General features: G+C 37.4%; 1 long non-coding RNA gene across 1 annotated transcript; it reads left to right on the top strand.

Annotated features, from left to right (window-relative positions):
* On the top strand, nucleotides 2,962–27,261 carry LOC110400459. The gene is made up of 5 exons (XR_002439862.1): nucleotides 2,962–3,040; nucleotides 7,342–7,461; nucleotides 7,776–7,896; nucleotides 26,110–26,502; nucleotides 27,109–27,261. It is a non-coding gene; the product is annotated as an uncharacterized LOC110400459 (long non-coding RNA).

Below are 27,691 nucleotides of genomic sequence, written 5' to 3' on the forward strand. Positions count from 1 at the left end.
CACAACCCATCTCACTTGCAAATGTGAGTTAAATCAATAAGTTGGAATGTAAGTAATAACAAGCACAACATTTTGTCTGGCTGATGACAATAGATACTTAAATTTTTTTGTTAGTATGATGCATGAAATAGAAATTACAATACTTGAGAAATATGACTCCAGTCATTTTCCATTAAATTATTTCTAGGAGCAGACAGAGAACTTGCTGCTAACTGACAAGTTATACTTGTGATTGCAATCAGTAGAACACCTTGGGTCTTGGTATTTGGCTTTTTTTTAAGATGCTGCTTCTTTCTTCAATTTAATCTTTGTCTCCACTGCTTTTCAACTTGAGGGGTTCATTTAGCATGATACAGATCAGATGGATACCCTGGAACAAATAAGTAGCTATGAAAAAAGGGAACTTGATTGCTGTTTATGTCTTGGAGCATCAAAGTCACTTCAGCAAATAGTGATACTTAGGGACAAATGATAAAACTTCTCCTGAAGTCCCTTCATGCCCTTTTGGCTCTGAGCCAACAGTCTTTGCAGACTTTGGTCAGTCTTGCTGCCTTGGATGTGTCCTTGAGGCAACAAGTGTAGCTTCTTCAGGCTTAAATTTCTCCTGGATAAACAAGCTCACAAAAATGTTGGTCTATGCAAGAGGCAGGGCTAGAAATAGGGCTGGCAGCGGGCATGTGCACCATATGGCTCAGACATGAACTGAAGACTTACTGCTGAGCATAAGTGGAGCTCCTAGATGTGGGGGGTGGAGTCCACAGGTGGGGCTGGGCGTGCACTCAGGACTCTGATAGTTTGCACACAAGAGAAGTCATTAATCTGTTAATTACCTGACCTGTGCAAACAAAGAATGCCCTGATCCTGCAATGCTAGACTACTCAATAGTTCTTTTTTTTTTTTTTTTTGAGGAACAGGATATAACATGCCTCTGATTATGCACAAAATAACCTATTCATGTCAGGGACTGAGACAGAATTGAGATCTTTTAGTAGATCTTATTTACAAAAACTAAAACCAAATGTGCCCTGCAAAAGTTTCTTAGCTAAAATCAGGTGGAAAAAAATTTCATGTAATTAGAAATTTTGATGTTTCAAAATAAAAACAATAAAAGTTTAAGTAGAACAGATGCCACTGTAACAAAATTTAAGGTTTTTAGAATGTAAAACAGTGTTTCTCTGTGAATCGCAGCATTGCTTTCAACCAGATTTTTTCTAAATGAAAAGTGAATTTTCCAAAGTTTTTGTAGTTATTTTTTTCCCTGGCATGATATGTGTTAATACAAAGACTTACACTGCATATGAAAATAGAGAACCTTTCCAAATTATTTCCATGCTTTCGAATGCTAACGTTTCTTGCCTCTTAGTGCAGCTGAAAAATAAAAATTACCATGGAAGTATCCTATTTAAAGTAGAGTTTATAGACAGATATTTCATTGTGCTCTTCTTTAATAATGCGTTCATAAATAATTGCTTGTGTTTATTAACCTTCCAGCCAACTGTGTCAAAACTTGCTTCAGATAACAATAGGAAAAAATTTTTGAGCAATGTGATTTGCAAGGAATCATTGAAGTTCAACTGTATCACAGAATTATGGAATTACGTAGAATGAGATTCAGAGTAAACTCCAAACATTTGCAAAAGGCCAATGTCAGTTCTACGAAAACAAATACTTTTGTTGTTTTGGATAGTGGTCTTTAAACTGTAGTGTATACTTGTGCAAGCTGTGAGCAAGTCCTTGTCTGTATTCAACAGCATTTGCTGCTGTTTTGTCAGCAGCATGTATTTGTTGTGGAGTAGATGAGCCTTTGGGATGTCTGAAAGGTGGGTAAGGAATAGAAATCTTCTGAGACCAGGCTGAGGCCAAGCACATGCTTGCTGAGAGCTAGACAGGTTTCTGAAAGCACTTAACGCTGAGTTCGTCAACACAGTCAGTTGTTACTGCATGCATTTTTGCACTCTTCTGAGGGAGGTTCAAAATTAATAGCACTTACCAAAACTATTTTATAGTGAGTTGCAGCACTGGGGTATTCTTTCTATTGCTGAGTTTTATTTCCAAATTTAATATATATAAACATATTTTAACTAGAAAACATAGGGTATTTTACACTTTAATTACATTTTGCAAATTAATCCTGAGTAATGAGTCCATGTTTGTCACTACAAAAGGACAAGGGGAAGGAATGACACAAAATTGACTAGTATTTTAATAAAAAGAGGAAGGGTGAGAGGCATAAGTAAGCGTATGTGTGTTTCTGTGTAGGCTGTTGGCTCTGCAAAGTGACAATGTCTACTTGTAATGTTGTTAGGAATGACCTGAAAAGTGGAAGAATCTTAGAAAGATTGCCTTTACTGTAAAGCATGATGTGGTACCTCTGCAGTCCAATGAAGTGTCTGTTATCAGAATAAAACGTGTACTTTTGGAGGTGAGATCAGTTCTGTGCTCTGAACCAAATGATTTTTCGTTTTTTGTTCTGATAACAAGCTGGTGGCAAGCTTCACTGAACTGAGAAATTGTAAACTCTTAGAAAAGGCTGTCTAAAGATAACAATTCTATGTTTCTCAGTAACGTATTCTGGATGAATCTGATAATTTAAAGCCCACTCCACCAAAATGGGAGTGATGCTTGTCTCCTCTTTATCTTCAATTATTGTCTAATCTGTTTCTAATTCAAACATGGTGCTGCTGTTGTCAGATCAAATATAGATTTTAAATGTCTTATGCTTCTCCACTGGGAATGTTTTAAATGTATGCGGGCTGTCTATCAGGGTAGTACAGACTGAATCTAATAAACTTTTAGATAAATTTCAAGGAAATAAGAGTACTTCAAAATGAAATGATTCATGGTTCATGAGATGGAACGTATTTAATCAATGGCAGCTACAGAAAAGTTATAGTACGATCTCCATGGATTACCTGCTTAATCTCTAAGGAACTCTAATTTAATAATTATGTTGTATCTTTCAGGTTAAATAGTATGGCTTTAGAAGCAGATTTAAAACTTGAAGTTTGATCCTCAAGTTCCTTTCCAGGATATCGGTAAGGTAAGAATAACCATTGTTTATGAACTATCGTGATATATCAATATCGGTAGTATGGAGTACTAATCTCACTATAGAGTCTGCGTATATATACTACATAAACATATATAAAAACATACAGAACATACATATATAGATATAAACATATTTATATGTATAAACTGCATAAACATTATCAATGGGTATTCCCAACAACTCCATGATGTGAGAATGAAAAGCATAACATGAAGTCTTTCCTTAGTTGATATATATTTTTAAAGAGAGAATGGCTCATCTGAGTACATTTAATTTTGAATGTGCATTATCATGACCTCTGCCTTCAGGAAGATTTGTAAGCCTTATCTTAAAGTCAGCAACTCAGGATTTACTAAAAGTTGCATTTGTTTTGCTGTCGTGATCAAGAACTAAATGAAGAATACACTTATATTCTTTCCAAATGCTGATTTTTGGAATATGGAAGGGATCTATCTCAGCTGTGCTTGGCAGAGGGAGCGTTCACAGGCACTTTTTCTGTATTTGAAGAAAAAATTTTTCTCCATAAATGTATCCCCTGGAGCTGACTAGTCACAACTCACTTCACCCTACCATGGGAATGTAAGATGGAGCAAGTGTGTGACCAGTAGGCTATGGATGCTGCTCTCTCCTTGTTGCTTGTTGGAATTACCTTTGAGATCTTCTGTAAATACAAAGAGTAACTACCAGACAAAAGGTGACGAGGACCATCTGTGTCTGCATCCCTTCACATTTTTCTTCAGTGGAAGGGCTAGTTACGCAATTCTTTTAGCGTTCAGGTGCTCAGCCAGTGAGCCTGCAAGCTGGATATGCATGACAGGAGCAATTTGTCAAGCATGCAGCCAAGCCTTTAGCCTCTTTCTCTCTTGGATTCTCTTAACAACCAGAAGGGAATCGGACAGATTTGCCTGACATGTCAGGTCTGTGTCAGATATGCATGGTAAATTTGACACTTCTGTATAGTCCTATCACATATTTTCAGGTCTGCTTTGGTCCTGTGACAGGGAGGTAGTTATGATAAAGGCACTGGAAAGAGTCTCCAACAAAAGTCATGTACTATTTTTGGTGATAGAATTGTTTAGTTGCAGGAGAGAAGAACAGCTTGCTTCTCTGACCAAATACTGAAGATCGGGTTGTCTTTCTTTTGCTCTAGGACCATACAATGATCTTTCACAATTATCAAACATGATGACCTACCTTCCGCACTGGCTTTCCCTCCGGGAGAGCCATTTCTGACAAAAAAGCATGGAGAAAGTGAAGAAGATGCATTTCTAGACAAAGCATGAATGTTCTCCTGGTGCTTATCATAAAGATATTTCAAAGCTATAGGTTGAGCTGAAAGTGCTTCAAGCTACAGCTTTCTAAAGCATGCACAACGGATTATATAGATGACTGAGACGTGCAGTTCGTTAAAGCCTGTGTCATACAGCATCCTTTCAAAAGAAAGGCCTCTTCCCATTATTTGCCTTCATTTAAGGAAAGAGGAGAGAGAACATCCATGAAGAGAAAAGGATAGAGAGTTTCAGATGTTTGCTGTTGTTCAGTTTTGCTGAATTTAGAGACCCTTTAGATGGTTGGAGGGGAAAAAGAGGCTTGGAAATTTATTCTCTTTCATTTCTCTTTTATTTATTGTGGTTACCGCATACATTAAGGAAGCACCCTGTTTTCTCATTTGAATATTAGTGTATTTTACAGCACAATTCTAAAATATTTATGTACATGCAAGCAAAAATTACTGAAAAGCAGGCAAAATAAAATTAAGAGAAAACAGATGGTGGGCAAACATAACTGTGCTGTTTGATCTTTCTTTACTCCTACTCTATCATTTTCAAGCATTTTATTTCTCCTTCTCTACTTTTTTTTTTTTGAAAAACTGGAATTCTGAAACTCAGTAGTAAACATTCTATGAAGAAATTCAAAGAGAAGCACTGCCTTACTTCTCTTACTGCCTTGCCTCTTTGTGTGTGTTAATGTATATTGCATTGTTAATGTATTGCATTGTAATAGTTAAATGAAAGGGTGAAGAATTTAGTAAGGGTATCTGATTTCAAAATGAAGCTCTCAAGTTTTTTTTTACTGTAAGTTTTACATTGTAGCTCTTGCAAGCCTAAACAATAAAACAGAGATAAGAATGTAAAGTATGCAAAATCTCAGCTTACGGCATCACTCTTCTGATTTTCGAAAATTAATCACAAATTCTACTTACTTGAGGAAGTATCAGTATCACGTATTCTGGATATGCAATGCTATGAGAGAGTCAAATTCTCTTCAATGTATTTATGCTTTTGTATAGGAAACAGAAGTACTGAAAAAGAAAAATAAATGCCTTCACAGTAGCTAGTAATCTGGGAATCTGATTCTTCAGCTGCAAGATGTATGCAACTAGTTCCCTCTGAGGGAATAGTCATAGCTGATCACTGAAGAACAGAACATGGATCACAACATAATATGGGGACTGGTCCAGGCAGAAGAGAACCATTGCAAACTGAATGGAATGCAGAGTTCCCAAGATCTGAGTTATATAATGACTTGTTTGGTGGTGTTGCTTCAAATATTTTTTCACAGAGAGAATACTCTGTTATTTATTATGACTAGAACAGAGCTGATGTTTTAGTATATTTCCCAATACAAGAGCCAGGAAAGCATCTTGGAAAGGAGATATACTTGCTTGAGTTTTGTTAGCGGTTCCACTTTTGAAGAGCCTTTGTCCTCCTGTGAACCCACTAGTGGATGAATTTGGTGAGACAGGCTGTACATATCACCTGATGGGTGGTTTGGATAAGTTCTCTGGGTAGCTGAGAGCCCAGTGCTGAGAGGACCTGAGCTGTCATCTTTTGTCAACTCTTTCTGGAGCAGTACAATTCCATGCTTATTCAAACTAGTTGTATGTTACCCTAAACAGCAAAACAGTTCTGAGATGTTCAAATCAGGGATTTGGTATTTCCAAATCAAGGGAGTGTTCCAATCTCAATTTAAATGTGTTGGCACTCTCTTTTCTAAAATGAAATTTATGATATCTCTGCTTCTCCATGAGGCTTTTCCAGGAAATCTGCCCCTATACAGGGTTAGCGTGTTTTTAGTACCTGTAAGATTAATTTACGTGTTTTTCCCTTGTTTAAATAGAAGCATTCATGGAACAAGTGGCAGCAGGATGGTTTGTAAGGTTGAGTTAAAGACAGCACTGACACCTGAAGTAGTCACTGCAGACTGTTCTTGCAGTCAGGGTAGAGAAATTAGGACTTCCTGGGTCCAGTTCCTCTGAGCAATTTGTGAAGGCTGCTCCTATTTTATTATGTTGGCCTATGATATCAGAGGCAGATGCTAGTGTTATGGCAGTAGAGGTTTAACCTTCCCAGCAATATTCTATTACATTTTATTGCCATGAGACATATGGCTGCAGAGGGGCAGTTTGGCAGAATGGCGTCTGACACAGAAGTGTGTATGAAGCAAAGGTATGTCATTGAATTCCTCCATGTAGGAAAAAAATGGCACCCATTGACATTCATCAGTGTTTATGGAGTCCAAACCATGGATATGAGTACAATGAGACTGTGGGAGGTGTGTTTCAGCAGTGGCGACATGAAAGACGAGCCGCTTTCTAGATGGCCATGGAGATTTTGATGGCATGCAGGCTCTTGTTCATCTCTGGCCAAAATGCATAGCTAATGGTGATGACTATGTTGAAAAACAGTGTTTTGAAGCTGAGAATGTTGTACTCTGTATCTGTTGTAGTTTCCATGGAAATAAATAGGAGGCATTACTTTTGGAGCAACCTACATAGCTGTCCCCTTTAGGACAGGATGAATTAGATGTTACACACTGTGTACTCTTAGCTAGATCTCCACTGACCCTATATTGAACTGGTTTTGTTTGTTCTAACTAGGTTTTTGTATCAGCTTACCTAAGTAACTTGAGATGAGCAAGTGCATCTTTACCTGATAATGATAAATTTAAATATCCATGCATAGATTTTAACCAAATCTCTTAACATCCATGTAACAGACTCTACCTTCTTTAAGCTGATGTTTATCCCTTTCCGTATACAAAGGGCTTATGCATTTATGTGACTAATGAGCATTCGTTTATGACCAAAAGTAGCTGGGAACAAGAGCTGCTTGTTCAAGGTTATGCATAGGTCACATTTACAGCCTAATATAGGTGCTTTTGTATGCCAGACCCAGGAAATAAAATTATATATGTACACGTTGAGGGCAAAGGTGTCGCTTAATATTTTGTTTATAATGAAACAACATGAAATACTCATTTACTTGTATTTTTGCTTGAGTTTTCAGGTTTTGGTTCTGCCTTATATCTGCTCTAGTGCCAAATATGCAGAATGTTTTGCTCTCTTATCTATCTGAAAAAAACTTGATTGGCTGATTTGTTTAGCAGTGGTCCCATTCACTGTAAAGGTGAGTAGCACAGTAAATAAAAGATTGCTTTCCTTCTTTCGTTGACAGGGTTAGTCAGTACCATTTCAGTATTGTGCTCTGAATAAGCTCTCTGGGACAGAGGAAACTTGCTTTGTCTTGCCTTCAAGTTCATTTGCAGGCTTTCTGTTTTTAAAATCGTGTGTGAAAACAGTATGTGTGTGTATATGTCTTAAATTCATATATGCTTGTATAAGCATAATGTTTATTTATTGTTTATTTATAGTGGTAAGGCTGACTACTCCAGCAGCTTCCTGTGAAATGTTGACAGTGAGCAGACCTTTCTTTATTTGCAGAGGAAAGATTCCATCATCAGTATATTCCTTTGACCTGGTATTCACAGTCCCCTATCAGCTTTATGCGTTACTGACCTCCACAGGCATTTTAGGGGAAGGCACAGCAGGAAAAGAGACGAAGGTCAGTACAGTTATTTCTTTTGCAGATAAGTTATGTGTGTTTAGGTGTTCTTTTTACACTGTTCTTAGATGCAAGACTTGGTTGCTGTTCCTGGGAAAAGTATCTACTCATAATTTTTCTTGCTCATTTTGCCTAAAGGTCAGTGTAAAGGGGCACTATCAAGTTCCATTTGGTCCATGTCACACTACACTTCAAAATCCAAGTGCATCTGTGCTTATCTCAAAGTTTTCTGGGTACTGCTGTGTCCAGATCAAGAAATTATTGAGTGGTCTGTGTTATTCTTGCTCATTGCCTCATGCAAAGTATGGTTTGTCTGTGTATGTGAAATCCGGGTTTAGAGATTTGATGAAATATTGAGAATTGAATCCCTTCCTGCCCCCCTCCCAACAGTTGGAAATATTGCGTGCTTCCTATGTTGTGTATAATTTGTGAATAATTAAGGAAATTATTAACAACTAAGCAAATTAAGCAAAAAACTTTTTAACGCTTTTTTCTGTTCATCTACTGAATAGGAAAAGGCACTGCCTCCACTTGTTCAAAGGTCTAAAAATAAGGTCATGGTGGTCAGTGTTTTCTCAGCATATGGGCAAAGGCTATAGAAACCATAGGATTTGCTCAGAGAAGAGAGAGAGATTTGAATTTGAACAGACATCCAGGGAATGTTTGAGCATGTAAAATGCTATAAGTACGTAAATTCCTATAGGTTTTTAGCTAGGTAATAGGACAAATAGAACAGGTCTTAAAATATTGATGGATAGGAGTGTGTTCGTTTTTAATTTCTTTACACTTCTCTAACTGCATATACATTCCTCTCTTAATTTTATGAATTTATTGTTATGAGTGGTTTCCTGGTGACTTGGGGCCAGCAGATGTAGCATGCAGCTTCCTATGGCAGTAGGTATTGGACAGCTGTTCTGCTGAGTCACAGGCAGTAGCACTGACCAGAGGTGCATTGATGCAGAAGTGGAGCCCTGAAGAGATGGACTGACTGTTAAAGGATTCTCACAAGTACGTAAATGTATTATTGGAAGTGCAGCTGTTTCATAGCAATGCTAACTTCAAAGGCACAAATTTTGTGGGTGAGACAAATCTTTCAAATTCAATTTTCAGGGCAGTTTAATTGGACAAAGTGATGAATTCAAGTTAATCCTTGCCTTTTCATCCACAAATCTGGGAGCATCTTTCAAAGAAATAAATATAATCAATGTCTGTATGACAGTACAAATCTAGCTAAGCAAGCTTTAAATGCCTTGGGTTCTTATAGCACTCAGTCACAGAAACATGGCTTGTCAGCAGCAAAGTAATACAGACATAGGCTGTGATACAAAAAAAAAAAAGAAAAAAGAAAAAAAAAGAAAAATCTAGGCTTTGTGAGGATTGTGCAGTAACAGAGCAAGCATTTGAGTAAATGACAGCATTCCATTTTCTAGGCATGTTACTACCATCTGTTGCCGCAAGAAAGAGTCTGGCTTGATTCCCATGTCTGCAGCTCAGCTCTTGAATGGGCAGGATCAGGAAACACCACGGAGGTGTAAGAATATCTCATAAATAGAGTCGGCTTGAACACAGAACGGACTCTGAGCATGCCTCAAGCTTAGCACATACGGAGAGTGAATGGTTGTAGAAGGAACTTGGAAATATGCAGTTGAGGTTTTTGCTCAAGTATTCTAAACTTGTGAATTTGGTTTCCAAGTAGTCTAAGTAACAATCAGAGATTATTCCGCCTGCGAACTGTACAATATTACAAGGTTAGACTTCAGATGTGGTTTAACTCACCCTGCAACATAAGCACCCATAGTTTGTTATGATGATCTTCCTTTGGATGGAAATGCATGGATGGAAATGCATTAGTGGTGTCTGCGCAAATAATCAGTGAAGAGTAGCGAGAAGAAAAAGCCTCGCATAGCACCCTGTGTACTCACAGGGTCACATTGCCTGTTTCTGTTAGTACTCTTTCAGTATCTGGCAGTGAATGATAATGTTTTTGCAATGGTATTTACCGGCACTGCTGGTATATGGGATCTGTTATTTTTTTTCTATTCTGAAAATTGTTGTGCACAGCTGTAAAAAGTGCCTAAGGCTGAAATGTTTTTCAGAGACCATCAAGGAGGAAACAACATGTGGGTTTTTTTTTCACTAATTTTCATGAAATTTTGCAAATCAGTTTGAAGTTGGAGAAGTTCCAAACCTAAGTGCACATTATTACAGATTCAAATGGTAACATGGTTCCTGATGGGGCTGTTTCTTATGGTGTCTTTCAGGAAATTTTACAGCTGTCTCTTGATTTCCTCCTTATTTCCTTTAGCCTAAAGAAAGGAGGTTTCAAAATGACCATTTCATAATCCCCTAGAAGAATAACCTTTGCAGCACTCCTATTTCATAATGTAAGGACTATGAAAACCTGTCCTTGGGTGGATTATAATGGAATCCTGTCTATTGACTTATAGTTTATGATTAAGTTGCTAATCTGGCTTCCAGCTTCACTTGTATTTGTTTGGAATGACAGGAGTCCCTTTCAGTGATCATCACAGGTTTCTTTTTCAACCAGCTTTTCCTCAGAGGTAATTGCAGCTGTACGCAAGCCATTCAGTCTCCAGGAGAGGACAAAATTTATTTTAATGTCCGTGAGTGCACAGTTACCTCAGAGGTTAAGGTATTGTTGTGGAATAATAGGAAATGCTCCCTCTGTTCAGATGAAACAGAGTGCCTGACAAGATTAGAAAGCAAGAGATCTTCCTGAGTTTTTATTTTCAGTTCCAATGAACCAAATGTAGTTCAGTTTGTTTAAATGGAAGTTGATCTAAGATTGAAATGATTTTATCAACAGAACCCTCATTTTTTGTAATCTTATTTTAAAATAGATTTTGTAAGTTTTAGTATCTTGTACTGTACTGACTTTGCCATTGCAACAGAGTTGCAGTTATGGGGAGATGGGGTTGCAGCTAATTCTCTTTGGTTAGAAGGAATTTGCGGTACTTGAGATTTACTTGCAAGTTTTGAATTTGCTTAATCCTTAGCCTCAAATCAAAGCCCTGTGTTTCCAAATGTCAGGTGGGCTTTTACATACTAATGCTTTAACTTGCACACGTAAATCATCTATAATTTTTGTTGCACATCTTGTTCAAGTGTCCACTACAACGGTTACATAGATGAGTAATTTCTCAGGATTAATCACTTCATATTTTATGCAGGTGTAATGCACACAAAGTCATTCAAAGAAGCAATATCTCAGTGCTATTTACTGAATACATATTCCAAGTGATTTTCCAGAGAAGATGTTCAAGTGAAACATTTTTTTTTTTGTGTTAATATTTCCAAATGAGAAATCCCACTAAAAGATACTGTTTTATTTGGAATCATTCCTTATACTGAAGCAGGGAAAACGTATACTTTTACTTCCTGCTTCATGGACTCCCAAACTTTTACCTTCATTAAATTCTCTAAAGTTCTTGAGACAAATGTATCCTCAAAGAAAGCAGGAATAAGAGAAAGATGCTTACTTTTCTCAAGCTTGAAATGTAGTTCTTTTTATTTTTATTTTTTTTTTTGCTTTGCTGCTTTCAGTTTGCTCGTCAGTTAATGCTACTGAAAAGGCATCATATAGAAAGCAAACTGGTTCATAGTTCTGGAAATGTAGTACATTTGAAGCGTGTTCCAAGCTTTGAAAACAAAAAGGAAAAAAAAATGGAACCCATGAAATTTAAGCAGGGATTCTTTCTATATAGGAAGCAGAATTCTAGACTAAGAACAAAGAATATAAATCCTTTTAGATTAAATTTCAGCATCAGTAGGTTTTAAATTTTGAAACTGATATTGTTGCACTTGTATACTGTACGTTTTCATAAATATTCACCTGCTGATGAGTTCAAAAACTTCCCTTAATTTTCACTTGCATAAGGCTTTGCTTAGAACGTTGTAGAAATTGTTTGTTTATTTTTTTTAAATTTCACAGACAAGTACTAAAGATTGGATGAAAACTCTATAGAAACAAGTAAATGTTGAACACATGGAGATGGAGCTTGGAAGATTTGCAAATGTGATCATTTCCCTAATGAACGGTGTTTTCCTACTTGAAATAATCTCTCCTGTTCTGAGTACTCTGCATTATGTAGGAGCCTGTTGCTTGTTAAATTCCCTTCATTAGAGGGCTTTTGATCTCAAAGTAGCTCAAAAATTGGGGAAACAAGTATTACAGGATTGAACTCCCAAATCACAAAGTACTTCTGAGAATATCCTTCTGAATCCATTTTTTCTTTAGTAATCAGGAAATTACCCAGCTGGCTTTCACATGAGATTCAGAAGTCAAACTCCAAGACGCATTCACTAGTCTGCTTGCTTCTATTTATCACTTGTCCTGCCTTAGTGTTTACAACTGTCTATCTGCTGCATAAGAAATGAAGACTTGTCAAAGCACTACAAGTCTGGGATGTGTGTGTTGCTTTTGAATGAATGGCTAAGAATCTGAAAATGGTGGAAGTTTAAGAAATTAAACCTTCTCAAGATTTGGAACCCAGCAGCTAGGAACACAGTAGTATTTGTGTTCTGGCTTTGTAGTCAATTTCATTTCATGCAAATGAAAGAAAAAGTACAACTTCGATTCGTATTTTAAGATATGAGCAAGGTATCATAATAATTTAAGGCTTGCTGTATAATTTATATGTAGGTAATTGTTGAGAGTATTTTGGAGAGTAATCTGCTTCATGCTAATCTCTATTTTATTCTCTCTGAGTAGCCTGAAATCATAATGATGGATATTTGTGCAAGTTCACAACTATAAACAAATTCTAAATTCAATATAATTATAGAACATCTATATGATATCTTCCTCCTTTCTCTAAGGAATAACAGAATGACACCATTAGCTAGTCTCAGCAATTTCAAAAACTCAGCATTGTAATGACTAGTCTACAGTGGTCAACTCTACTACCTCAAGCACAAAACAAACATTCCAATTTATATATGTAGATGTAAAATATAATGCTTTTTAAGGGTAACACATATTAGGATGATATTAGTTCGTGACTTTTAATACTACTGAATCAGCTAGGAAATGCTCTGTTTTTTCTCTTTGGATGTCGCTACAGAGAGCTGTCAGAAGAGTGAACTGTGTGCCCATTTCTGGAATTGGAAACCTGAATTCTGTTCCCTAGTGGCAGTGCTGTCTTGCTGATATGTCTTGAATAGATCAAAATTGGCACAGATTGGGCTACAATCAAATCATCTTAAGGATGAAAATTTCACTTTGACTTACAGCACAAGGATCAGGTCATTGAGTATTTAAATATTATATTCAGTGTGGAGTAACATAAAAGTGAAATTTAAGAATGCCTATGTTGTATTAGGCGAAAACCAGGGCACTCGGGATGTAACGCAGAAGGCCCTTCCCCATTTTGCTTGCTATTGGGTGACCTACTTACTTGAACCCGTGACGTAGGATTAAGAGGCTGTACTTCTTTGTTTTCATAACAAGGTGTATGACCACTCTATATATGGCTTTTCGTAAGTGAGTGGCCAGAGCGGGATATTCAATATGATTGGCTAGGAGACCACGTGAGCTTCTGGAACAGTCTAGTAAAAGATAAGAAATACTATATAGTTCTGTAGCTTTTACCAATAAACGCCATTTTGCTGCTCATCATATTGATGTGCTTTGTGCAGTAGCTGGCCAGGACCGGGTTTTGGTTCTCTACACGCAAGGGTAATACGAAAGGGGTCGCCAGAGTTCGGTAACATGCCTAGGTAGTCAGAGTACTTTCCAGATGCTGGGGAGGTACAGCAGCTGAAATTTACTTATGAGAGGAAATTGAATGGGATTCTATCATCTGATTTTTTTTTTTTTTTTGAATGCAACTCACTTTCATTCTCAAGTGTTTGAACAGAAGCTGTGTATTGAGTTTTACACAATCTTTTTATAGACTTCTGATTTCCACAGGAAAAGTGTTCCAGCTCTTTACCTGGATATTTCCTAATTTTTAAAATTGTAAGAAATATATTTACATACCTAGTGGACAGGAAAGTGCTATTGTCTCCACTTTACAGTTCTTTAGAGAACCAAAAGGAGGTTCTGTGATTCATCAAAGGTCACCTACAGAAATGTTATGGGAGAGTAAATATGTAAGTCTTGGGCCAGAGCTTGTTACTTCAGACTATACTTTATTGGAAACAGGCACTCCATTTCTAATTACAAATCTCTCATTACCAATGCAGAATGCATTTCAAATCCTGTAGATGACCTTAGTACATTACCAAGACAATGTAACTTTCAAGGAACTTATCTAAAAATGGACAGACCAAGAACGTTTCATACAAATGAGCTGGAAATACTGTGACTTAAAATAATATGAATCCGTCTGGAGAAAATATGTCCTTACTGGTGAACCCTTTACCAACAGAATGGTTTTGTTATGGACACACTTCAGACTTAAAATAGAAAGACAGAAGCAACTTCTTTGTGTTTTGAAAATTGGCCAAGTGTGCATGTGTGCTGCACTGGTTTGACTTAGTGGGATAGGAATTGCTCTACATCCCATAGCTGTTTTGTGCATTAGTACTTCAGGCTTAAACACACTCTGAAAACGCAGAGGACCTTAAATTATGGAAATACTTTCAATTTTACAGCATCTTTTCTCTGGTGATCTCAAACACCTTGTTTTGATATAGGCTGGTTTGTTTAGCAATAGGGATCAGCCTGTTAGTTTAGGGACCAATGTGTTAGTTTAGCAAAAGGAATACATGAGTGCTAGTTGTAAGACTTTCCATTTCAGCTTCGCTTGGTGTGTGAACAGCCTTCTTTGCCTCAATAATTCTGCTTCACAAGAAGCACTGGAGTCAAAATAGACTACTTTTATTTTTTCATCCACCAGGTGCAAGTACTTCTTCCTCGGATTTCTCTTATACTGTTTTGGATTAGAGTACACTAAGATAGAAGGTTGCTCATTATGACCTAACAAGCAATGGAACTTTGCCAAAATAGGGAAGAACAGCTAAAGGTCAACCAAAAGTCTCTGTGATGAAGCTAATGATGGAAAAATGGAGATAAAGTAAGTGGTCATACGACTACCATAGATGCAACTGTGCATGCACAGGGGGACATTAGCATATATTAATGAATTCTTGGAAAAGAATGAATATGTATGCCAATGTACTGCATATGTATGTCTTAACTGTTTAAATGTAGAACCTGAACTCTGAGAGGGTACACTTGATTTGTCAAGTCTCCTGGTACATATCGTGAGGAATGAAGGAATGCCGTTCTCTAACACCACATAGGAGTTAGAGAGTGTTCTTATCAGATTTCGGATGACGGTTTAGACATTGGTTGTATATAGGAAGTTTGCAGTATAGAAAGTAGAATAATGACTTGACCCTGTTTGGTTTTGGTTTCATTTTGTCATTAACCTGAGGCTGATTTAGTTCCCTTGGTAACAACCATGATATTGCTAAGGATATTTCTAACATAAAAACTCTATTTTCTAAATGGACTTCTAAAAAGTGCTTAGCTAATTTTCCCTTCTCACGCTATCAGAAAGGCTCAACAATCCATCTGGGAGCTGGGTTCCATGGTTCTGCTTCCTCTTTGTGACACCTTTACTGAAAGCCATTTCTAAGGGAAGTTACTGAAAGTAGGGAAACTCTTCATTGTAGATTATTGTGTTCTTTAATTGCTGTGCTTAACCAAATGCAAATTATTCTAACTCTAGATTTCTTCAGTGTCTGTCAAGAGTTTGCAGAGTGGTTAAGTTATTTAACAATGTTACTGATCATGAATTTGATGAGAATAAGAATCTGGCAGATATCTGCTAAGTGTAGTGATTTATTTCTATTTTCCACTCCTCCACGAGGGGACCTGTGCCACTAGGTCTGTATTGCCCATGACATACCATGTTGTCTTCCTATAGTTTAGCCACAGACACCAATATTAATGATGCTCCATAGTTGCAGTGATTGGCAATCTGAAACACTGGCTGACTAGAGCCATGGAGGATCAGAACTTAACTCCGGATAGTGCAGCTGGATGCAGAGATTAATGCTGATTAAAAATTTAAAGTTTTGACCTTTACAGGTGGCTATTAAAAAAATTCTGGAAGAGCCTTTCTATTTTAACTATTAATCACTGTTCAGGAAAAAAAAACCAAAACATTTCAGATTATCCTACCGAATATAGATTCATGTTTGGTCAGCTGAAAATGGGGATAGAAGAGGAAAGAAGAATGAATAAATTTCCAAAGAACTTTGTGTTCTTTGGGAGACCTTAGTCTCTGTTTCTCTTAAGCACCTGCTAGCCTCCTTTCTTCCTGATTCTCCTTTCTCACTACAGTGCTTAGGTGTCTGATCTGTGGGCTGAGTTTAAGAGATTGCAAGAGGAAACCAACAAAAGTCTTGCCTCATTTTCCTCCTGGGCTTTGATTCCTGTCACAGCAACTTCAGTCACTCACACGCAGCTCTCGGACTTTTGTCTGAACCCAAGCAGCAAAGGAAGGGGAAAAAGATGGATAGGCTGGATTTTACACTTTTTCCACAAAGATTTTTATTTTTCACAGTAAATGGCTAATTGAATGTTTTCAGTAATATTCAAATTGTCTGAGAAAATAATGAAAATCTTATCCAGACACAACTGTGGGTCAGTTAGCTGTAGTGTCATCTTTCCCATACTACTCAGCTAGTGATTTTGACCTTGGCGTGAATGGATCATTCACTCAAGTGATGAGAGTTAATTTAGACTTCATAATAGCCCAGAGCTCAACCTTTTCAGAGCTGCAATTGTTTCACTGATGCCAAATTATATGCAATCACTGAGTAATATGAACAGTGATCCACTGCTGTGTCTTTGGATGTAGGCAACTACAATCATTCTTTTCATACTGGTAGGGAACACAGGCTATAAATCCAGTCACTGTTGTACATTGCAAAGGGTGTGAGCCATGTTGCCTGTGCAGAGTGTGTACTGAGAAAAAGCAAAATTTAGGGATTTTAACTCTTTTGTGGTTCTATAGCTACTTTTTCCTTTGAGGGCCTGAGTTACGGTCCAGGTGAATTTTACATAGTCTCTCAGGTTCATAATCTATTATCTGGCTGTTCTCAGAGCTTAGGGAGGGAGGAATGATTCAATACAAGCATACCAAAGCCCAGAGATTTTCATTCTGCTCTCTGCAAATTTCTATGATGTTCACAGGCCACTCTGTACTGGTAATGAAGAAAACAGATAAGCACCAGCAGATCATGGTGTGTTTGACAAGGCAAGGATTTTCCCACTGTAACTAACTCAGACGCAGAGCCTGGAAATAAAATAAAGGTTGATCTGCCTCCAGGGCACTGAAACGCTGTCATCCAGTCTGCACAGGCTTTAAGTCTGTGTGTCTTGGGTTTTTTTGGAAGCAGTTTTGGCGAGACTGATCTTCAGAGGCAGCAAGACAAAGCCTGTGATGCTCATAGCATCGTGTAATGATTTTCCTTTAAATTACATCTCTATGGTTTTCTAATAGGATGCCCAGATGCCTTGGAATAAAACTAATCCATGGTGACTGCCAGTGGCTTCCTGGGCCGTGAAAGTAGGCACTGTGGGACACCTTTTCAGTGTCACCATTCCCATCAGAATGATGAATATCATAGAAATCTGGTGATGGAGACTGTTCAGGGATCCACTGGATGGTTTGGTTAACCTGCATTTCCTTTTCATCAGACATAAAGCAGGCGTTGTGTCAGGCCTCAAACAGAATATATTTTTTCCCTGTGATTCCCGTAGTGAACATGACTTGCATTGTGACCATTTTGAAATCAGTATGTGTAAGTATCTATGTGCTGCTTGAAATACCTAGTAGCTTTAGCATGCTTGTGAGGGTGCAGTATGAGTGCAGTTTGAGGCAAGTATTTATGAGTTCTGAGATTTATACCCAGGCACCAGCTGAAAAGTATATTTTTGTCATTAAAAAGTCAAATTAAAATTGTCAGAAAACACCATTATTAGTTTGCAGAAGTTATTTGCTTTGATTAAAAGCACCGATAAATATGTCTTGGTTCTATAACTGTTCCATTTAGCACTTGACATACAATAGTTTTTTTTTTTTCCCCACAGTGTAATATCTCCATTGAAATATAATTATTTTGCAGATTGCTCAAGTGAATGCCCTTATAAACATGCTGTTAGGGGAGCTCACCCCTGGTGATCATCAGAACATCATGACAATATGCACAATTGATGTATATGCAAGGGACGCTGTAGCCACACTTATAGCACAGAAGGTAATTTGTTGCAGAGCAATTACACTAATGCATTTTTAAAAGCATAAAATAAAGAATAATTTCAATTGTTGAAAAGATATTCTGGTAGCTTATGTCTGGCAATGACAGAGTATTTTGATTCAATCCATTTTTGTCCTTTTATATTTTTTTGCTTTAGAGTCAGATAATTACATTTACCAGTTAAAGAACTACCATTTAAAAAATATGTAGATATTTTGTCCAAATGTTTAAAGACATCCATTAAAAAAGTATGCTATAGTGTGACAGCGGGTTTCTCATTAATTTGCCTCCCATTGCCGATCTGTTCACAATTAATATAAAAACTCGCATTCATTACAGATAGCTTGAAAGTTTAATACATACAAAATATAAAACAGCAATTGTGTTATGTTTCCAGACAGCGTTCTATTTTTTTTATTTTAAACATTTTTATTTCCTTATTAATTTCTGAGGTGGAATCTGTGCTGCTAACTCTTTCTATGCCTGATTTCTGCGCTGCTGGGGCCTATACATAGTAATCTGCTCCTCCATCTTCAGGCCGTGACCATTCAAGAAGGGGGTGGTGAGGGACATCGTGCAATGACTTTTCCCTTATGCATGGTTAGGCAGGTGAGAGATAGCTGTTGTATGTTCCACTCCTCCTGCCTGCAACCAGCTGCAAGGGATAGCTCTGATAGCCAGAGCGGGCACAGAGCCTGCGGTATGAATAGGCAGCTTTATTCCAGAGTAAGACACCTAGAGCTTTCCAATTTCTACAGGAGGAATAACAAGGGTGAAGAAGAAAACTATGTTGATATGAGTTGTTTGTGAAGCATATATCTATTCATCCATTCTCTGTTGCATGTCATCCTATTTATTACATTTTAACATGTTTACTCAAAATTCACCCTTTGGCTCAGGGCTGCTAAGAGTAAGGATTACCCCCCCCCCCTCTGTTTCCAAACACCCTCCCATCCCCATGATGGCAAGGAGTTCAGTGTAACGATGCTTTGCTTTACTATAAATAATAATTTTGCAGTAGGCCAAGACAAATCGTATTGAAAAAAATCCAGTCTTCATGTAAATAATGTAAATAAAGAGTCCAGGATGTAGTCCACAATAAAAAAGTGAAAAAGCTAAAAATTGTTCTACTTCAAATAATAAAAGAGAAAAAAAAAAAACATGAAACCTCCTTATCCAGGACAATGGTTTCTGTGCCTCATTAATTGATATTCTGCAAAAATGTGTTTAAAAAAACCCACAAAAACAACCTCTTAGAGTTGCAGAACAAAATCCATTCTACTGAGTGTAATCACTTTGTTGTGGTGTGATGCATAATAGCGGTTGCATCGAAAATTTGCAGCAATTTAAAATATTCTTTTCACTGAAATTGTTTATCCACATTGCCAAAGCCTTTAAGGAAGTACTGATGTTTTTCACATTGTCAGGAGCAGCTGTTTCTATCTGCTGTGACTGTCTAACCGCTAACTAGGCAGATGGCACACAGTAGCTGAGGTGTGTCTGCTGTATATAGGACCAACTTTTCTGGCTTACAGGAAGCACAGCTGCCATGCTATTATGATGGTGATGATCCTTATGTATTTCAGACATTGGAGGCCTTATATAGAGCTTCATGTTTTGAAGGGGTGATTATGGTCCTTAGTACACTGAATAAGTACTTAAATAATCAAACTGACAAGCTGTGTGGAAATATGGAATCCCTATAAATTAGAATAATTTTTTAGCACGGATCAGAGCAGGAGGACTCTGTAAGAAACTAGTGAAATTATTCGCTCAGAGACAACCATCTCTATATATTCTAGCATGTAAATATCAATAAAGAGTACTGCTGATACAAATAGGTTTGTGAATGAATAATGAATGAACTTAGCAACCCCTTATTTCTCTATGTTTCACTTGTAATTAAAAAATTAATCTCTACTTTTTTTTTCATAGTAACTGCTTCCCTTGGTGTTCTTGTGTATTGGGATATGGTACAGGAGAGCTGGAGGGGGTACTAAGGTGCAACTGGGGCCTAAGGAAGCAATGAAATGCTGACCAGATGCTGCATTTCCTGTTGATTTGAGGCGTTAGTTCATTAGACCACTAATCAAAACAATGTGCTCTGCTAACAAACCGTTTTATCCCCTGAGTGCTGGAGCAGGCACATGCTGTTCCCAACTAATTAGGACCTGCTCCAAATCAATGAATAGTCTCCAGTTGACTTCTGTAGGTGGTGGAAGAGGTTTCCTGAGAATGGTTGTCTGTATTATTGTTTGTGACTTTGTGTGGCTCAGCAGAAGTTGTTTTATCTGGAAACATGGAATTACTGTGTCTTGTTAGTGCTTTCATTGTGTTAATATTATCAGCTGAATGAGTTTATATTTTATAAACTACTGTCGTCCTGCTACAGAGTTTAAAAGCAGTACAAGTAACTGGGGTGTAGTCAGGTGGTTGTTGGTCAGAAGCTCCATTGCTAGAGGTCAAGGTATTGAGCAGGCATAGAAATTAATTCATTGCTTTACCCCTGAGTTCAGAATTCTAAGTTGCTTGAAATACAGAATGGGCAATGCTGGACCAATGCACCACTACTGTGTGTATAGCAAAAATGTCCATCTCCAAAGCTTACAGCAAGATCTGTTCTCTGTAGCAGCAGCAATGACCTTCCAAACAGGCAACACTAAAAATATGAAGAAACAAGTTTCTTTCTTCTTTATCTGTGAGAAACTTCTGGTGAGCTTGAACACAAAACAGTGGTGTGTAGTATTTTTTAAACTCTAGTCCTCTTACTTAATAGAGGAGGCAGCTTAATGCAGTGCTATCACTCTCCAAATATCATTTCATAATTTTGGAAATAAATAAAAGAACAATAACTTCCTTGCACTTGATAAAACCAGCTGATGAGAAAATAGAGGAAGTTTGGTCACTTAGATTTCACCCAATGGCAAGGGGAATATATGAACAATTTTATATCTCAGTAAAGCTCTGGGATCTATGAGTTGGAGAGGTGTACAAGAACAAAGTAGGATGACTGATGGAGTGGAAGGCAGAAAGATGGAACATCTTGGTCAGGAAATAACAAAGGAAATAGCCTGATCCCTTAGAAGCCAAGGGTTGGTAGACCTGCAAGCAAACTACAAGGTGAGCAGTTTACAGCAATAACAAGAAATACTGCAGGGTTAGAGGATCATGTGGAGATGGTCATAGAAAAAAGCAGAAGTACTGCAGTGCTAAGGGAAAAGGTTTCTGGAAAGTCACAGATATCAGAGAGCATGTGGAAGACAATCACAAAGGTGAAGGAGATGAAGATCAAGGGCGGAGAAGAGGACTAATGAGCCTGGGAGATTTAGAGCTAGCAAGGAGACCACTGGTGTCTGCTAGCATGTGAGATGAAAGAACACAGATTGATAAATAGCAGAAGGGATTTGTTCAAGCAGGTAAAAAAAATATATAAGTGGGAAGAAAGTGAAGAAGTTGGCCTTGACCGAGGCAAGAAGAGCTCAGCAGGGCAAAATAATGGCTTTAAAAACAGGAAACTGGTGAGAATTCTTCAGAAGCTTTTACGTATAGTAAGAAAAGAGAATTTCATACTTTTTTGTATTTGGAGGGAATGCTGGCACTTGCTTTTCCTGGGTAAGATGGCTTTGCAGTTGGAAAACAGCGTAAAAGGATTACAGATGGAATTGTGGAAATATCGAGTTCTGTACAAGGATCAAATGTGTACACAGGGCGGGAATTATCTTCTGGAACATCACAATCAAAATGATACTGTCCTTGCCAAGCCCATTTCTGCTCTCCCTTCTCTAACTTTGGTTCATATTTGGTGATCACAACTGAATACAGGATCAGGTTACACTTAAAATATATTCATTTTACATATGTGAAATATTTTTAAAATTTGGTTCGTGATATTGATTGCCTTTTTGTGGATGTTGAAAGTAATTCTCAGATCAACTGTAAAATATGGAGAACTATCAGTATGAGACAAAATCTGCCTAGAGCTTTGATCTTTGTTCTTCCTTGTGCAGTTTTAAAAAGGTGAGGCTACCTGTGCACCAGCTAAAATGAGAAAATAAGAAGTTTGATAATAGGTTCCATCTTGTGTCTTGAGATGCTTTTCCAGTCTAATCAAACAAAAATATCTTCAGGGTAATTTATCTGGGTCATCTCACCTTTACTAAATAATGCTGTCATCCTTAATTACTGAAGGAGACATGATTCAGAATGTGTTCTCACCTATCTGGAAGTCAGGACTTTAAAGCAGATCAAAACAAGGAGGCCTGACTTTTGATAGCTGGCATTCTACTTCATCAGGTGATATGAAGCAATGTCCTCCCACCAAAGTGGAATGAGGGGAGATGGGAAAAGATGTTTTTAAAGGAGCTCAGCTCTCCAAGTGGATGCAGAGCCATTGAGGCTTAAATTTCTGTTTTTTGTTTTCTTTGTTGTTGTTTTGTTTTCAGTCTTCTCTTGTAGGAGTTTTGATAGACTGCATGACTAAGCACTTCCTTCTTAGATACTTCTGTACTATTAATCAGTGCCTTCTCAGACAAGGTTTCCTTTTATTTCTGATTCTCTTGTCTTGTGCTGATAGGCTGTGGAGAGTTTTTTTCACTCATGTCTGATTGAATGAAACCCTTAAGATAGTTTTTGCACCCACTTTGGGAGTTCAGATTTTTAAAAATGGAAACAAGATTTCAATATACAGTCAGATGTTAAGTTGGTGTCAATAGGAGCCATGCTGAGTCAAGGATGCTTAGGTTCTTACCTTAATTCCTTTCTTTTTGAAGAATTACATTTTTCATCTGTGATCATCTGAAAAATCAAAGAAAATCATGAAAAGCATGTAATTTTAAACCGTTAGATGTATAGTGTATTTTTTTTGCATGTGAATCTACACGTAGCTTAAATTCACTTTCTGCTTTTTGCTGTAGTGAGAATGGGAAATGTATGCATATGTGCCAATACCCGCTAGATCATCAGGAACAAAAACCCCTTGCTTTGAACCTCTCTTTTTCTCAAAGTTGATATTAAAGAAAATGATAGATCAAAACAGAAAGAGACACATTCTTCATTTCATGACTAAGAACTGTGTGTTGCAAATGTTTAGTCTTCTGACTTTAACCCAGCAGAAAACATTAGGATATGTTCAGTGCTCAATCCTACGCATCTAGCTCTGGGAAACAACAACTTAGGAGAACAAAATAAAAACCGTAGAAATTTAACCAGAGTAATTTATCATTTCTTGGAGAAAACCATCTATTTTTCTTTGGGTTCAAACTACAAGTGTTTAGCGTTATTCCTCAGGAAGTCGTCATGTTTCCTGTTGGGCCAGGTGAGCCAGAAGATCAAAGATGTCAGTCCTTGTGATGCTTTGTCTTTCAATAGTTATTTCTGTTTTGATGGTTTTCTTTGCATGGGTGGAACTTTCAGACACGTTAAGTTCAATTAAGGGCTCGGATTCCATAAAAGTGTATACTGCATTGCTTTGGTGGAGGTCATATTTTTCAGATGATAAAAGCAGCATTCTGCAGAAACCTCTGAAATGTTGACTTTGCTTGTGTGGAGAGTAATTACCAGAGTAATTCCAAAGACAGTGAACTGTGTATCAGTTACTTCAATGCTTACTACTGGCACACTTGCAATTGTAGTTGTTACTCCAAATTTACCTCTAAGGTAACAAACCAAAGAAAAGCATAGGCTGTGGCAGATGAATGATTTGTTTGGTGTTGTAGTGACTGACATCTCAGTAGTTTTTGTCCTTTTTTTGCTGTATTTCTCAAGCTAAGTAACCAGCAGAGTGAGAAAGGAGTGCACAGAATCCATGTGCTGCAAATGTAGGAAATATTAGAATTCTCTCATTTCTCTTGATTTTCATTATGCAATGTAAGAAAAGCTATGTGAAGCCAAGGAGCGTAGCATTCAGGAAATATGTGATTGATATCCTTTGACAGTGAAGTCATAAAATCAGGCTGTGTTAGTGCACTGTTCTCCATAAACCTGTCTTTTGAGATGGAGTGCTATTCCACACTCATTAAAGAGACCTTCTTCTCTTGTAAGTTGCTTGTGATCAAAAATTCTGTTGAAGATGACCATAATAGGCAGATGTTTTCTTTTTTCAAATGCAGTGCTTTGTGTAACAGACACCACTCCGGCTGAATAAGTCAATTACATTTTTAGTCTTCTAGAGTCCCTCGACTGGACCTGCAAATACTTACATATTTTGTTGAAGTCTGTGGTCAGCAGGAGGTGAGGAAGAAAATGCATGGGTAGTATAACTCATGGGTATGAATGTTTGAAGGGCTGGGCATTAGCTAGTGTCTTTTGATTTTCATGAATGACCTGGCACAAGCTGGCCATGATTATACTTAGGGGTGTAATTAACACCTGAAAGAATAGTAGACGAGTAACAAGCTGCTACTTAACGCTTGTACTTGGTTCATCTGAGTGGAAATGGAAGGTTACTAGTAATTTAAGGCTCACTTTTTACTACTGGTAGAAAAAAATCTGACATTATGATAGATATACCAGATCAAGAGCCAGTCCAGACTGTTAGAAGCAGAATTTTCCTGCTGGTGGTTACGGTTCCTGCCTCTGTGACCAGTCGTTACAACTAGATTGGCAATAGCAGGGTCTTTGACTGCAGACTTGAGATCAAGGCAATTGCAAACACCAAAGAGAGATAACAGTGTAGGTGGCTATGTCCAGCTGTTTCATAAAATCACTTTTCCTCTTTTACTTTAGTTGTATTTTCAGCAATCTTGCTTTCTTGTACTACTCAATGTACGCAAAATTACAGTGATTTAATCAGATGAACAATGAGCTCGACTTCATTAAGATTCCACTGAACACAAAGAAAGAAGAGGGCAAAGAGTTATTTTTTTATTCTGCTTTACAGTACAAATGAGTAAGAGAAATTGTTTTTGCCCTGTATACAGTCTTCAATCTACATTGGTAGGTTGCATTTTTTTCTGAAGATTCCAGTCTTGGTCCATGCCAGACAGCAGGTATGTAGCTGCAGCAAATCTAGTGCAGTATCTGTCTTATCAGTATTTTTAAATTGTGGAAATCATCTATTTGGAATGGGTGTGCAAAAGATAAGACATGTTTCTGCAGATAGCATGAACCATGTACCTAGTCTCATCACTAATGTGAATGGAAACATATAAACAGAAATTACCAAGAATAGAGGGTGATCTCTCATAACTACATTTTCAGCCATTCTGAAAGGATAGGCTACTAAGTTATGTATTTGGCTAAGACTGTGTAAAAATCTGACAATCCTGGCAGTAATTAGTGAATTGTTTAAAAGAAAAAAAAAAAAGAAGGAAAAAAATGTCAGTATTGCAACCTGTGGCTGCCTAGCGTTGAACTGTTAGTACTTTTGGCAGGAGACATAGTACTAAGAAATCTTCATACAATTTTCACGCGTAATGTTTTAAAAATGAAATATTGTTGAAAGCCAGACTTCCTTTAGCAGTATCTAGTTAATAACCTAATAGTAAGACTAGAGTTCAGGGATCTAATGGCACAAAGAAACAGAGAGAAATCTTTCCTGCTGAAGCTTATCTGGCTAACGTACAGGCCGCATCCCTGACTTCATGCCACTGATCATTGTTTTGCAGAGGAGGAATATTGCGTTCTCTACTGCAGAGATAGACAAGTGCTTTTGCTCAGGTCAGCAACAGAATTTATCCTATGTACGAGAAGCTTTATGTCAGATTAGAATAGGTGCACCTGAAGAGCAAGCTTGTCACACCTCCATGTGCAAGTTTGAACATGAGAGTGTGTCAACACAGTGCTGACATCAGCTGAACTGGGCTCTTTTATCTGCTGATAGTCTGACCCTTGGTATTAAAAATGCTAAATATCTTTTTTCTGCATTCTATTTCATTGCCAGGATGGCAATGGCAACAGTTTCAAATTTCTTAATTAACAAGAGTTTATATCGTATATAGAAGGCCTGTTTAACTGAAATTTCTGTTGATTATCCAGCTATAGGTATGGCACTAATTCTGTCCTGGGACCAACAGCTCATGGGAGAGTCATGGAATAGTTATCAAAGTAGTGATGTGAAAAGAAAGGAAATGCTGATTCAGAACAGAGTACAGGTCAGAAGAAAAGGACACTCTTCTGTCTTCAGTGTTCTGGAGATGGACTCTTAGAGCAAGTTTAAAAATTTACATACAGGACAGCACTTGTCCAGTTGTGGAAAATGTTGTTATTGGACATTGACGGTAATTCTGGAGTCCCTTTGCAGCATCCCAAAGGCATACAGTCTATATAATGGAAAATGAAGACTGATACATCGTTTGAGTTTATGACCTACCTAGAGCTTCCTCAAATGTAGCGTGCAGTCACAGAATGGGCTCCTGAGGACCTACAGAGGTATGTAGACAGTGCTATGCAATGAAGCCATGTCTATAACATATAATATATTGAAATATGTTGGGCAAGTGGGACAGATCAAAGGAAAGCACCATGATACACACAGTAAATGAAACTAAAGGGCACAAGAGTAGTGCCTCATATAAATGCAAACAATTCAGACAACAGAATATCGATAAAATTCATCACAGAACCTGTCCGAGAGCGGTTGCGTTCTTTGCTTGGAATTTAAAATCAGACAATCACATAAAATAGACCACAAAAAGGGAAGTGTGGTGTTATATACAGTCCTGCTCCTGCCTGCTGATTTTTCTTTCCATAATTAATTCAGGAATCGTCTGATTGATTGTGTATTCTTAATTTATATATCTGCTGTTGTTGATGAGATAATGTATGTTGTGTTACTGTAAGAAGGGAGTTGTATCGTGTCTGCATCTAAGGCAATGTAAAAATTAATGTCCCTGTTTCACTGGGCTTGATCTAAGTCATTACAACATTAGAACTACTTTGACAGATGATGATTTACCATGCTCTAATGCTTATAATTTCTAAAATTTTCAAACAAAATTGCACAACCTGGACTATTTTGTGTTTTTCTTCCCTCAGAAGATTAAAAATAGTTGCATTTCTGTGGATATGCTTTTCTGTTGTGGCAGTTTAAGATACTCTGGGATGGTATTTTGTCAAGGAATAAAGGTAAGTGAGGAATAGTTATTTTTCAGGCTTACTTTTGTGTTATCCTGTGGCACAATAGCCTTCTTCTCATTTTTGGGGTGTAATTATTGAATTGAAAATGGCAGAATTTCATAGCAGTAAATTTAGGAAAAAAAAAAAAAGAGATCTTCCAGAAAATGTCAAAGCTCGTTTTTGATGGGTATTAAAACAAACAAAAAAATAACAACACCATGCTTCCCCCCCATCCCTTTTTTTTCCTGACTTATAGAGTCAGGTCTTAAAGCTACCTCTAATTTAAAAAAAAAAAAAAAAAATAGACAAAGGCTAGACCTGAAGACCAAGAAACTGACTTAAGGGCAGTTTGATAGAAAGACTTGAGAAAAGTAGGACAATAAGGTCTAATGGCAAGTTGCATTGTAAAACACATTGCATCTGTGAGGCATCTAACAGCGTTAAGAATTTGAGGCTTGTGATACTGTGTGGGAGAGGCAAAATTTTTCTTTAAAAGAAAAAA

Source organism: Numida meleagris, chromosome 5 (assembly GCF_002078875.1).
Source record: "Numida meleagris isolate 19003 breed g44 Domestic line chromosome 5, NumMel1.0, whole genome shotgun sequence".
Classification (NCBI taxonomy): Eukaryota; Metazoa; Chordata; class Aves; order Galliformes; family Numididae; genus Numida; species Numida meleagris.